At 38.7% G+C, this 14,460-nt stretch overlaps 1 protein-coding gene across 13 annotated transcripts in view; it reads left to right on the top strand.

Annotated features, from left to right (window-relative positions):
- Nucleotides 1-14,460, top strand: part of KMT2C (lysine methyltransferase 2C) — a 189,042-nt gene that overhangs the window by 21,796 nt on the left and 152,786 nt on the right. The window lies entirely within an intron of this gene.

Genomic DNA, 14,460 nt, shown 5'->3' on the forward strand with positions numbered 1-14,460 from the left:
CTTAATTAGAAAAGAAGAGTCTGCTTGTGTATTTGTTTGTTTAGCCAGAACTTGCAGTTCTTGCGTATAATTCAGTTTCAGGAATGAATTAGTTGTTTTCGATGGAGCTCAATATGTTCCTTCCAACCACAGTCACTTCCATGTTGTTTTTACTCTGGATCTTCTTTTTCTCTACTTATTTATTTATTTATTTAATTATTTGTTTTCTTACTTTTAATTTCTAGGCCCCCATAGTATAAAAAGAGATGGTAGGTTGCTTTTGGAAGACTCCATTCAGGAAGAAATGCATATGAGAGCAGGTTATTACTGCCTGGTTTATATAGTTTATATACAGTTTATAGTTAACCAATTTGCAGTCCCTGTTAGCAAGTAACATCAGGTGCCATAGAGAAAAATGGGACAAATTCTGAAAAGGGCAGTTCTGGGAATAATCATTCCGTGGGGGATGTGTTTGAGGTGGAGTTTAGACCAGGAGGAAAGGGAGCCGTATTTTTTCCAGAATTCAGAAAACCTCAAACAGAATTCTTATTTAGGCTTACAGTTCTGCAGAAATGTGCTGCCTTTGAATCAAGAGACTTGTGAGGGTACTGAGTTTAATACAATTTGAAGGCTTTTTTGAAGCAGGAGGAACAGGGTGAAAGGATGTATTTCGTGGAACAAAGAGGATGGGGCATGGGGAAGGGATGGGTTGGATGGGACCACACAAGGATGGTGTATCTGGAGCAATGAGAAGAAATAAGGTTGGAGCTTTATTTTAGTCACCTTGCCCTTAGGCTTGAGTGGGACAATTTTGTCAGCATGGTTTTGTGGCACTGTTGAGAATGTATTTAGCATGCGAGAAGACACCAGTAGTGGTCAAGGAGAGTGATGAGGGAATGAATGAACCTAGAATATTTTCTAACCTTTTCAAAGGTCCTTGATCTGGGTCAAATAATAGGTGTGCTAGGTGTTGTCACTGCCATGTCAGCCTTGCCTTGTGTACAGAAGGTTTAGTCACAGCTGTGGCAGAAGTCATTCAGTGTATGTTAAGGGCTGCCATAAAATGGAGGTCAGGATTGAGCATTAAATACTGCTGTTAACCTTTGAGAGACTGTTCTCGTTGGAAGCATTTCACTTTGGCTTTGCTGTATTTTAGTAGAAGGCTGATTGCACATAGGAAGGGGTACAGAAACAAGGTAGAGAGCTTTTGGAAGCATCGTGGGTTTGCAGTGCTCAGGAAAGAGGAGCCCAAAGTTACAGAAATACTATCTGTAGAACAGATGGGAGATGGAGGTTGAGGAGCATGGACTTCAGTCTTTCTCTTTCACCTTAATCCACCTTGGTGAGGTAGCTTGCCTGTAAGCAGTGCTTAGTCTTATGTGTATTTTTTTGTGTCTTTTTGTATCCTTATGTGTCTTTTCATTTCTGTGTCCCTGTGATCTTTGTTTTCACCTTGTTAAAGGAAGCTAAGATTTTTAAATTAAGAAAAATAAACAGTCTAGAGAACCATGTGAAGACATTTTTATGCAGCTCCAGAAATAACAACTATTACTACTTGAAGTCTAGTTCTTGGAAGAAGCGAGTGATGGTGAGGAAGTCTGGAAGATTCCTGAGGTGGTTTGTTTGGATCAGGGTACAATCCTGCATTAGCAAATTCTTGAAACTGGGCTGGGGAGAGCAGTCTGCCTTGTAGATTTTGTTCAGATATTTATTAGTCAACAAGATGTAAAATAGTTAGACACATCTCTTTTTTTTCCCTCTGGTATATTTGTCTTCAGGTAGTAAAATCCACCTAGAATGATGAAGAATGTTTAGTTGTGAGGAGTTAGTAAGTTAATTACTTTCTTCCATTTTTCAGAAATGCATGTAGATATTGAACCTGTCTTGATGCCTGTGGTTCAGTAACTGAGATGGTTGTGTCACTTTTCCACAGAAAGTTTTAGAATCCTGGAGCTGAGCTGGTGAACAGCTTCTATTTCAGGCTATTCTATTGCTTCCCTTGGGGGTGTTTTGAAATCGGTTGACTCCAGTTTATTTATTACCAGAAAGTCAGAGTTTCTGGGCTGTGCTGTGTAGCCAGGAGTTGCTCTGGCCAGTTCTGATATCTGCATTCACCCATGTTGATGAAGATAGTTAGCTGCTGTTTTCTCTGGTGAAAGCTGAGAGATGTAAAGGTTAGGGAGAGGTAGTTCCCCTGATCATTGACAGACCTACATACAGTTGATATCTAAACCATCCTATATTATATTTATTTCTTTCCTCATGGCTGCCTAATCTTCAACATCTGCTGCTGACAGCTTTGCCAGTACTACAGAGGAGTTTTCATTATTGATGCCTCTGGACCTCCAGATAAAGAACTGTCAGTGAATAAGTACTGTATGGATTCATTTAATTATTAATCAGCATGATGGGGTATTCTCTAAGGTACACAATTCTGTTTCAAAGACAAGTCAAGTCAATAGAAAGTTTTCCATTGAAATAAAATAGTCATGAGAGTAAACATTCATCAGTACAAGTAAGAATTCGATAGCCTGGACTGTTCTGCACCTACTGTTTTGAATAGTGCTAACCAATTGCTGTTCTGCATGATCAAAAACTGTGGGGAGGAGGATGCTTCAGAGAAAAATAAACCAGGCGTTGTGGAATAGTTTTTCATTCTTCAGATATCAAGAAAATGTGAGAACAGTTTTCTGTCAACTTGGATTCTGTGAAACAGTGCTAAGCTGAAATCACAACAATTATAAGTTGCATAAACTTGTTCTTGATTTCTCTATTATTCTTTTACTGGCCAATTAGTCATGTTTTACTCCCACTGCTTTGCAGAGGCTGGCAAGAATCACAGTCCTGTTGTGTGCAAAGGAAAAAAAGGGGCATTTTGGGGTCACTCAGAGAGAACCATGCTTATTCCTGAGCTAGATATGTATTTCATGCCTCTGAGGCCCAGCCTACTGATTTCATCCAGCACAATCAGCATCTGGAAAACTGATATTAGGTGTTCAGTTTTATCAGAGTGATGTAAGGCTGAATAATTTTGCATGTAGTACTCCATATCTTGTCCTTGCACTTCTCACCAACTCCTGTGCCACAAGTTTCAGGCCAGGAGGCAGGCAAAGGAGAGCTGCTTAGTTGGCTTTCTTGGTGAGTAAGACATACATTTGTAGGTGAAGAGTAGTAGACTTTTTCTAGGGTAGGCTGTATTGCTAGGACTTATTTGCAATGGAAAAGCCAGTGATGGTTGTGTTCTGTGCAGCAGTTTATAATGGCAATTTTTTCTGACTGTTCTGTAACATCTTCTGAATATGGAATTGCTTCCTGGAAATTTGGAAGATGTGCTGTAGTGGTATAGTTAGGGGCAGAAAAGCAGTGGTGGGGGGGTCATGTCTCTTAAGGCTCTAAGAGAAGCAAGGATGGGAGTGGGTGAAGTGGTTGCATTTTAGGGAGTTCAGTCTGCAGAATCCTTTCAGTGGTTGCAGCTTGGACTGAAAGAAGATGTATCTTGAAATAATCTCTCCTGTAATCTCCTCTCCAGTCTTTTCAACAGCCTGCTAAGCCTGCTAAACTCATCAGAACTAAACTTTCTGCAGATCATCCTATACCCTGATTCTACCTGAGCAGCAAAAGTGAAATTTACTGACAGAGCTGCCAGTACACACACTCCAAGTCAGAACCATCCAGGTCATGGCATTCTACATAATACACTTTGTCTTTCACTAGGTTTCCTCATGAACATTGACCACATCCTTATGGAAAGTAGATGGGTGAAATTAAGCAACTTTTAGGAATGAGGAAGAGCTTGCCAACAGTCAATGAACACCAGCTGTTTTTCATAAAACTCCTTCCTTGGCTCTTTGGTCCTGGTATTCAAAGATGCTTGTCAAATTCCATTAAAAAGATGAGCCTGAGTGCTCAAAGTCAGGACTTTATCCAAGGTGAGGGGGCAGAATAACCTTGCATGAGTCTCTCTTGGTAGTCTTCAAATGACAAGAAGCAAACAATTATAAATTCCCTATATAAAGGTAAGGTTAGAATGCTCATGAATTGGGTATTATTTCAGATTAGAAGATAGCAACAAAATGTCAGGTGATTGTATTTACAGGACAGAGGGGCTTTAACTTATTTCTGATGTTGTGCAAGAAATTCAATGACTTAGGAGGATCCATGGATCTGCCAGGAGAGCTTAATTTTGCTTAAATACAGGAAAAATGGATGTTCTTTGGCAGTGAAAGCATCTTGTTAAAAAGCATGATTGTATGACATGAAGTTTGCCTTAAGGTTATTGTTTTGCTGTGGTAGATAATGACCTGAGTAGGGGATAAGGTATATAACATTTTCAGCACAGTATGGACAAAGATCCTGGATGGGGAGGTCTGTAGGAGCTTGGGCATTTTCTTTGCTGCCCCCCATGCAGAACTGAATCTCTGGAAGCCCACATGGGAGTCTGTGGACTCAGAAATCAGGAACCAGTCTTTTGGAGGAATGAAGCTTCTGTAAACCACTAAAAGCTGCATAGTCACAGGTTCAGTTTTCAGAGTACAGGATATTGAGTACAAGGCTGGAAATGAAGTTCAGTGTTGCTGAAGATGAATTTTTCGATGTGACAGTAATCTGGGCAGTGTGATGAGCTTTCTTGGTTCAGTGTCTGTTTGTAAAATAATTTAGAGAAATTACTTATTTCACAAGAGCATCTGTGCTGGGTCAGATCAGAGATGTGGATGTCCCATCATCATGTTTCCTGCAGTGGTTTATAGGAAAGTAAGACAAAAGTAATTTTGTAATGATACTTCCCCAGACCCCTAATTGCAGGAGATTGGGAAAGAACTGTGGGATTTGTGGAGTCAAGGACAGTGTTGCTGTGTCAGATCTGTTGAGCAGAAAAATCTCCTTTGAGTGTGTTCAGCCTCTTCTCAGTCACACAAACTTCCAGTGTGTTGGGCATGGAGTTCCACAGTTCGGCTGCAGAGTGTGAGAGCAGCAGGGATTTTCTTGATCCTTCTGCCTGCTAGCATCAGTGCTGTGTAGTAAGTGTTGGAAGAGACAGTAAATGCTGATTTTGTGATCACCTTTTCAATGTGAATTGTGGTTATAATTGTCAGGATGCATGAAAATGTATGTGTGGGAAAACCAGACTATGTGCTTTCCAAAGATGTGGTTGACAGCGCTAGGGCACATCAGGGAAATTTTATTTAAACTGGAAAAAAAAATTGTATGTGTGTAACATGACTGCCTTATGAAGGCAGTAAGAGACAAATAGACTCCAAAAGCAGAATTTCTGGACTGTTAGCAAGTTTTGGTGTGGTTCTTAGAGCAGGAATTTTCTTCACTTTTTGCAGCCTTAAGGAACCACGTTATCTTGTTTTCTGATGTTAAATGTCTATTGCATAGCTTAGGTTTTGATTTATTCTATTAGTTAAATAATATTTGTATTTGGATAATGAACCTGTTTTTTATATAACATAAATTGATTTAATTATTCTGCGTAATATGTCTCCTGATAGAACTGGTTATTAGTGAGTTAAGGTTTCACACTTGATGACACTGATGTCTGTGGGTCTACAGATCTTTGAAACCCCCAGTGTATTAATGCTGTTATCAACCAAAGCTGCTGCAGCAGCTTTATTTATTTTTCCTTCCTCAGGGGTACCGTAGAGGCCAGTTGGAGCATTAGCCACCAAATGCCAAGGTGGCTGTAGAGTAACTGCAGCAGCATTTCAGCATCTAATGGACCAGGTCACGTGCAAAGCCTCATTAAAATATGATTCAAGTATCCCCTTTTGTTTGTGCCGTGGAGCCAAGCCCATGCTGGACCCTCCATTATGTTTGTGCTGTGTGCTTGGAAATGCCTCCTGGTTTTTGTGAGGCTCCTTGTTCACCCCCCAGAGCCCAACCCTGTCCAAACCTCTGCTGAAGAGGTTCCCTATTCCTCTGCCCTCTTCCATCTACCTCTGATTAAATGCCAGGAAATGAAAATGGTGTCTGCTTTCATTAAATATAATGTGCTAAAGACAAATATGACGCTTCTGTTGTTGTCTGGGGGTGTCTCCTGCTTTCCTGTACCTCTGCTTTTTAACTGCTGAAGACTGGGGTGTGGAGTTTTTTTTTGTTTGTTTGGGGTTTTTTTTTCTGGTATTTAATTAGTAAGCTAGACTTGCAGTTAAAGAACAGCATAAATTATGTTGGTAATTTGCCATGACCACCTGTGGTAGTACATAAGTAATGAGAGAATAACAAAAAGTTACAACTGAATTAAAAAATAAAAAGGATTTTGTTACGCTTTCTAACACAAGCCTTCATAGCTCGTCTGGAAGCAGTAAAAAATGGGCTGTTCCTTAGGTTTATTTTTTGTGAAACATGGAAATCAGTATGCTTAAAGCTAAGACTCATAACATGAATCCACAATTTTAGTTTTGTATCTTTGATCACATACAGCCTTGACAGTACCCATGGACAGCTTAAACTTACTGAAACATGGTGTAGTTGATTAAGTCCTGTGATCAGTGTAAATGACTGGAGAGGGACAGCAGACTTCTTGTAGCCACTGGAATTTGAGCAAATGAAGAGTATTATTTCCAAATCAACATGTTGCAGAGGAAGAAGGGATAGAAAATGCTATAAAAGTTCTTAGATCTGGCTTTTCTTTTGACACTCTGTGAAATCAGATGATTTGGCACTTGTAACTGCTGTGGGTAAGAGGCGTTCATAAGAAATAAAATAAAATGTATATGTGGCAGTGGTGGGGGAGGCGTCTGTTCTGAAAACATCTGAGATGCTGGAAAACTTGTCCCCAGTGGGAAAGAGAAATTGCATAGCTGGCACTGAGACTCGCTGCTTATGCTTATGTGGCCATATTTAGAAAAGGATCAACACTAGGAACTGAATTATTAGAGAAGTGAGTGACTGGAGGGATTGAACATAAAGGAAATTATTTCTATCTCGCTTGTTTGTTTGAGTTGGGCCAGACGATGCTGTGGGAGGGCTGCAAACTCCAGACTTGCTGCCTGTGTGGAGTGAATCTGGAGATGAATTTGAGGAGGTCAAACCTTGTTTGAGCTCAGTCTCCTCCCTACCTGGGTTTGGAGGTGGCTGCCTGCAGGTGGAAGATGAGCAGGAATGGAAAGGACCCTCTTGACTTGGAAAAGTCTGGAAGGACTTGATGGAGCGAGATGCAGGCTGTGTGTGGTGCTGTGGGAGGCTTCTGGTTGCAGTACATCTTGCAGACACTCGTGTGTGTATAAGTAAATCAAACAACAGCCAATTAAAAAACCAACACCACGTTTCAAAGAAGTTGTATGTATGAAAAAGAAAGCTGTCTTATTAAAAAATACTCATCAGTGGAGCAGCACAGTTCATCACAGTCATTTGCATCTATGTGGCAGTTTTAGTTTATTGTGGTTTTGTTGCAGAACAACTGATTATCTAAATAAATTAAGTAATTTGGGGTGGGGGAGATTAAAACAGCATTTCTACGATGAGATCCAGGAGGAATGCTTTCAAAGTTTTTAGAAGCACTTAAACTACCCTTCCCCCTCTGCCTTTTTTTTTTCCTCCCCCTTTAAGAAGTGGTTCTTTTTGTTCCAGTCATCAAGACTCATGTTGAAAGACTTATTTTTTCTGGTTTTGGCAAAATAGTTGATCAGCGCAACTGGCAAGGAACTGCTGTGGAGCAACAAAGAATTTCTGTGTAGCTCAAAACTCTGTTTGAGGCCATCTTGGAGCCGTTTGTGAACTGGAGTAGAAACTCCGAGTAAGAAAAGCCATTCAAGTTAAGTTGCACGTTTTCCTCCCCAAAATTAGCATACCAGAATACTTCACTGCAGTGTTTAGAATACTTTGTACAAGAACTAACAGTAAGTTGAAGATCGCTAACTGAGGATCTGTAATGATGCCAACTGACTTTTTTTTTTTTTTTAATGAAAGCTTTGTATACATAACAGGATGAGTCATCACTGGAGAGTTCTGAAAGTGTTTGGCATCCCGAAGAATCCTTTTGTGTGTCTCTGCCGCACAAAATGAGTATTTTTGTCATGAAACTCTGCCTTAAGAAGTACTGCAATAACTGCAAGCTTTAGGGGGAGGTTTTCTAATGTGGCTTCACTTTCTATTATTGTTTTAAAAATATTTTGGTATTCTTAGATCTTCCTGAATAATAGGATGGAAAATTCTAAATACTTTGTTGGCTATTATTTTTTTTTTTCTGTGATGCAGCTTCAGGCATACTTCTATTATAAATTTGTTTTTAAAAGTGTATAATAGGAGTTTACTGTTTTCCTTAGATTTAATGCAAGTATTAAAAATCTGATTGTGGGACAATACTGTTAACTCATTTAGCTTTATTCAAATTGAACCAGGGTACCTGTAGTAAACTGATAGTAGCTGCTTATCTGAGTCACATTTATTTTATGTACATTTTCTTTTGATACATATGTCACATTGAAGAACTGGTTGGTCTCGATAGTTTTTGTTATGTCTCTTTGAAATGAGTCTCACAAAGTTAGAATTTTTTTCTTCTGTGTATTAAGAACATGAGTAGTTGCTGCACTTACTCAGAGCAACTCTGTGATAAAAAGAAAACCTTTTTTACTGAGGTGTTGGTGGGTAACGTGTCAGACACCATTGTGTTTGGCTCATGATTTTCCTGATGATGTGGAACCTGGTTCCTGTAGTCTTCCATGTGTGAACAAGGCAGCAGAGATGGAATTTTGCTGCTGGTGCAATAGGGTAGCAAATTTTATCTGAGATATTTGGGAGTGCATGACATTTTTCAGAGATCTTTTCACCCTGCCATTCATTCTTCAGCAGTATGTTTTCTAAGATGTGCTGTCACTAGTTTTAAAAATCAAATTCATTGATGGATTCTTTCATGGTTTGTTGTAATGGTGGTATATTTATTAGCTAGTAGGTTCAGCAGCATTAATTTTTATTATTTCTTTTGAATTAACCCGAATATAAAATTTATGGCCAAAGGAGCTTGAAAGAACACAATTCTTCTTCAGAAAAATTCATACAGAACTCATCAGAAATTTGTAGGATTTCATAAAAAAAAGCTTTTATAGCAGTTTAGAATTATATAAGCTTTTCATCTAAATGCTCTGAATTATGCTGATAACAGAATGCATAAAAACCAAAGGGCTTTGAGACAGTCCTTGACAAACTACACAGGTTAATTACTCAGCCTTGGATGTGCAGGTGTGATGGTTTTGAGTCAGACTCTCAGACTCATATATTTTTATTTTAATGTGCACATCCAAGGCTAAGCATTTAATCAGGCTTGCATTTGTCTTGGAAGAGGAAGAACAGAAATGTATTTAGCTAATAAAGTTTATATTTGGTGATATTTTATATTAAGCTTAGCCATGAGTTCAGTGGCATTGCTAAGAGATTCTTTTTAATGGTAGAACACTCTGTCAGTGTTATTGTTTTATTTTTTAAGCTGAAGTTCTTATGCTGTGCATTACCAACTTAGTTATATTCTGCAGGAAATTAAGTGCTGGGGTGTGATAATGTGGGGTGTGTCTAATGAGACTCAAGCCCACATGTATTTTGTGTGTGGAATGGAAGCTAAACCTCAACTTCTGATCTCATTTTTGGAAGAAAGAAACCCTCAACATATCTGCAGATTGGGATGTAGAGTTGGCTGTAAGAAAAAAAGGTGTTGGGGTGTGTCTGTATATAGAGGAGGTAAAATTTTTGGTGTTACTATTAACTTCATTTTCCTGGCATCTTCTCAGAGCTTTCATTGGAAGGATCTCTGCTTCAAAATACTGTACTTTACCCAACAAAACATTATTTCCAGCTGTCTAGATTAAGAAAGTTTCCTTTAGGGACCCTAAACCAAGCATGTTAGCTTTACTGTAGGATCCAAATGCAAAGAAGAAAACCAATATTTGTCCCTTTATCAGATGACTTTATGTGCTTATTCTGGAGTTTATGGGGCCTGGAATTTCTGTGAGTCTTTATTTAGTCTTTATCCTTTTTTGCTTTGAGGTTGACATTTCTTTTCGCTATGGTATAGATTTAAATTTATAAATTTGTGCCTTTATAATTTTATAGTGATAAAATTCTGTATGGTTTAGAGAATTCTTGATAATACATCTTGAACAATTTTAACCTGTTGAAATAATTTGAGATTTAAAATGGTTCAGGTATGCAGGAAAAAAGACAGGTTTGGTATAGTATTAACATCTTTATCATGTCAGTAGCACAGTCAGCAATTAAATATCTCCTGTTGTGCCACATCTGCTTTACTTGTCAATAAATCAAACCTTCCACGAGTCAAGGCATGCCATATTTAGGTGACACACTCACAAAATTTAATTTTTACAGGGAATACTCAAAACTGCCCTAATACTTTCCAGAAGCTGAGATCCAGGAAGCCAGCTTTGTGTTATCTTCATGAGAATTTTGTGCAAAACCAAAAAAGTCTAAATATAACCAAAAAATTGATAAAAAGGAGATTGCTTAACAGCTGTCTAAAGAATTAATGTTGTGATGTGTTAGCGCTGAGCTTTTAAAGATGAGAAAATAAGGGTTAATAATTCATTTTACTTACGGTGCTTGCAGCATAATTTACAAAATGATAGGTGCAGATAATCTACAAATGTTTTGTGGAAATTCAGAATGAAAAAATCAATACAAATGGAGCTGCAATTCCAGTGTGTTTGAAATTGCTTGTATCCAAGAAACAAGGAGTGAAACCCATGGGAAAGGTGGGAGCTGGGTGGAAATAGTTAAAGGCAGACTTAGGGATTAGTGTTGGGTTGGCCTTGCTGTTAATGAGCTGGAAAAAGGTGGGAGTTAATGGTATTGACAGACAGTGTGGAGGTAAATGGATTTGTCAACACAAAGAGAGAGAAAATGGAGAAGAACACGGGGTAGGAATATACAAAACAGGGAAGAAGGAGGTTCCCCCCAGCCTGCCCTAAGAGATGGAGCAGCCACCATTGATTGAGTCAGTTTGGGCTGATGGGAGAGTGACAATCTCACAGTAAAATAGTGCTGAAAGGGCACAGCAGATAAATGAATGGGGTTTTTAAATAATATTTTAATTACTTCAAATACATGATGAAGATGAATACGTTATTGTTTATTTTGCAATTGCACTGTGTTGAGATAGCAGGCATGTCCACGGCGCAGTGCTGCTTTGAGACAGCAGTTCATGTTCACACCTGAGTTTAAACAAATGCATCGTGGGGAAAAAAGTGTTGCTGGTAAAATAGAGTAGTTGAGAATGAAGCATATTTAAAACTAGCAACTTTCTTTTTATATGTTAAAAATATTAAACCTGTTTTATCTTGTAGATGGTGATGAAAATGTAATGGTAGGCAGAGATTTTTTTTAATGTTTTTTAGGAACTTTGAAAAGAAAGTTATACTCAGAAAACAGAGGGCAATTTTATAAAATAGATTTTCTAGTGATAGTATCTGTAGTCCGCAGTGGATGAAAACATGTAATAACTATTACCATCCTAAATAAGTAAATAAAATTATCCACTCTTGAACCATCCCAAATGTAACCTCAGCTGCTCTGCAGACACAAACATCGAGACTAGACTAGCAGCATTTACCAGCTGTGTGTAAGAGCTACACTGCACGTAAAGGGATTTCACATTTTATTATGTGGGAGGGATGATGTCAGTTTGGTTGATTATGCCCCTTTCAAGCTGCTGTGATAATTACCTGCTTGTTACCAGAAGTGTCGAACCCATTTTCAGTTCTTGTTTGCTTTTGCTGTCATGCCCTAATTGCTACATAATTTTGTCCCTGCCAATTACTACCTTGGAGTTGAATTTTAGAGTGAAAAAGTTGTAAGAAGCAATAAAGTAATTGTTTTTTAGATCTGGTAATTTCGGTAGAATATTTTATTATGCTACAAAGTATATTGGAATACATACTGCTCACTTCTGTGAGATAAAGAAATCCCATGGTTCCCACTGAAATGACAACAGTGTGGAAGGCATGACTTTGGGGCAGATATGGATACTTTTTGTTTTAGAAATAAAGACATTTGCTGTGTTCTTTAGAGGCAGGAACTCTTAGGTTTGGTGGGCTCTTTTTTATTCTTTCCCTTCCTTTTCATCCTTTTATCCACTTTGTTTTACAAGTTTCCTTTGATGTAGGTATTAGGTCATCTGATGTGGTCCTTTATCCATCATTTTCTGTGAGATGTAATGTAAATGGATTTCTTTAAAGGTGCTGGGCTTAACAGTGTTTTATACTCTGATTAAAACTATTTGTTTGAATTATTCAGTGGAATAAAGCCTGCAGTAATTGGTTTAAGGACTGGCTGACCAAGCACTTTGTTGTCTTTGGGAGCTGTCATCGCTTTGCTTTGGGTTTTTTGGGTGGTCCTCCAGCAGTGAAGTCTGGTGTTAGTCATTATTAATAACAATTACTGCTGTTGAAATCTGGATATGGAATGACATGGATGAGCACAGGGAAGAGGCAGAAGAGCAGTTAAAAAAAAATGCTCTTCAGAATAAGGAGAGGGGATGGTGTTGCCATGTAGAGATTCAGGGATGGGGTTGCAGTCCAGAAAGGAGCATTTCTGGCAGGAGGTTTGAAGTGTGGGATGTTTGTGGCTGTGCACTGAAGCTCTGTTTATCATAGAGATTGTGAGATCTGCTGCTGCCATTTCAATGTGATTCAGATATCCATGGCTGAAAGACCAAAATACTGGCAAAAAGTCATGAAACAGACCAGAGATTGTAGAAAGCTTGGAGAAAATTGCTTTGGGGAGGAAAGTAGAGGTGCTCAGTCTGGTTATGGGGGTGGGGGATTTAAACCCTAAAAACAAGTAGTAGTTACAGAACAGTGAATGATATCTCCAGCAGAGAAAATACTGAGTTCTTAAGGGATCCCTAATGTAAGAGGAAAAGGGACAATAACCAGTGGTTGAAAGCTGAAAGTTCACAAAGGAAATGAGCACGAATTCAGAAGGAGGAACAAACGACAAAGGGAATGGCAAAGTGAGTGGCTTTCTGAAAGATGGGCTTCAATCAATTTGGGTTATTGAGTGATAGTTAGGGATATCAGGCTCGCATGGATAATGATTCTGGCATTGTGTCCCCTGAATCTGTGAGCAGACTTCTGTTCTGACAGCACTCCCTGTAGCAGCTTTGCCAGGGATGGTGTAATGAATGTTGAACACCTTTGTGGTTGAGGATTCTTTTCAAATGTTATCTTTAATATATTGATTGCAAAAGACAAATGGTTTCTGAGGTTCTGAGTGCAAGGCATACTTCAGTTGTAGTTCTTTTTGTTAGCATAAAGGCTTTCAGGGACTTCAAGGAGAAATTTCATCGTGCAAAAATACTGCAAAAAAAATTATGCAGAATACTGTTTAGGAGAAAATAATTCATTTAACACTGAAATGTGTGTGGCTGTGAGCTAGGAACTGCTCTGTCCTGTCGTGACACCAAGGCAGTACTTGGATAAATATGAGTAGCTTTAGGGCCATTAAGTTTCACGTATGTGCTTTCCTGTTTGTGTCATCTTCACAAGTGGTTGCCAGTATAGCTCTTTCAGAGCTGCTCTGCCAGCTTTTTATACCTGAAAGTACTTCTAAAACATTTGATTAAGATAATTTTTAAGGCTCCGTGGTGTGGTCTGGTGAGTAGAACTGAATTTCCATGCTGTAAATGTTAATTAGAAGCATATGTGTATATGTAAAAAGCAAGCTGAAATAAAAGTATAAATATCTAAGAAACTGTCATTCCAGAAGGTCTGTGCTCAGAAAAGATTAGGTAAATATACAAATAGTCCCATTATAAATCAGCTGCAGTATCATTTCTGATTATTTTCATTACTTTTTTTCTGGTGGTTTGCAAAAAAAAAGAAAAAAAGTTAGGAAGCAAAGGAATTCAGATTATGATTTCCAAATCCTTTTAGACAGCATTACTTGCACTGTCACTAAAAGAAGCTCCACTGGCTTTATTTTCTCTTCTCCTTCTTCAGTAACCCTTTCCTACCACTGCTCTCTCCCTGCTGCTTCCAGCACAGACATTCAGAACCTCTAAGGAATGAAGCAAACTGATGGGGATGAAAACTATCTCGCTTGAATTTGGGTATAAATTCAATCAGTGTTAATTCAACCTAGTATAATTTGTAAGTTGCCGGGTCCGCACGTTTGAATCTTAAACATTTTCGTGTTTTTCTCTTAGATTTTGAGAATTGGTTTTCTATTACATTAAAAAAACCCGCATTTTAATGTTTAAACTGAGTATATTTGTGGAGCTGGAGAGAAGCTGCAGAACCTGAGGACGTTGTGCAAGTTGCAGGGCAGTAAGAGGAATGGGCTTGCAGCCTCGTGTCCTTGGGTGGTGGCCTCCAAGGAACCTGACCTGGAGGTATCAGTTGGTCCTCTTGGATGACTTCCATTGTAGTAGCTGCTCTAGCAGGGTTCGCTGGGGACGTGCCCCTCTCATGTGACACGGGGACAGTTTTGTTTATAACTCTGACCTGTATCATATGACGTAGGCTGAGCAGT

Source organism: Passer montanus, unplaced genomic scaffold (genome assembly GCF_014805655.1).
Source record: "Passer montanus isolate IOZ18808 unplaced genomic scaffold, ASM1480565v1 scaffold10, whole genome shotgun sequence".
Taxonomy (NCBI): Eukaryota; Metazoa; Chordata; class Aves; order Passeriformes; family Passeridae; genus Passer; species Passer montanus.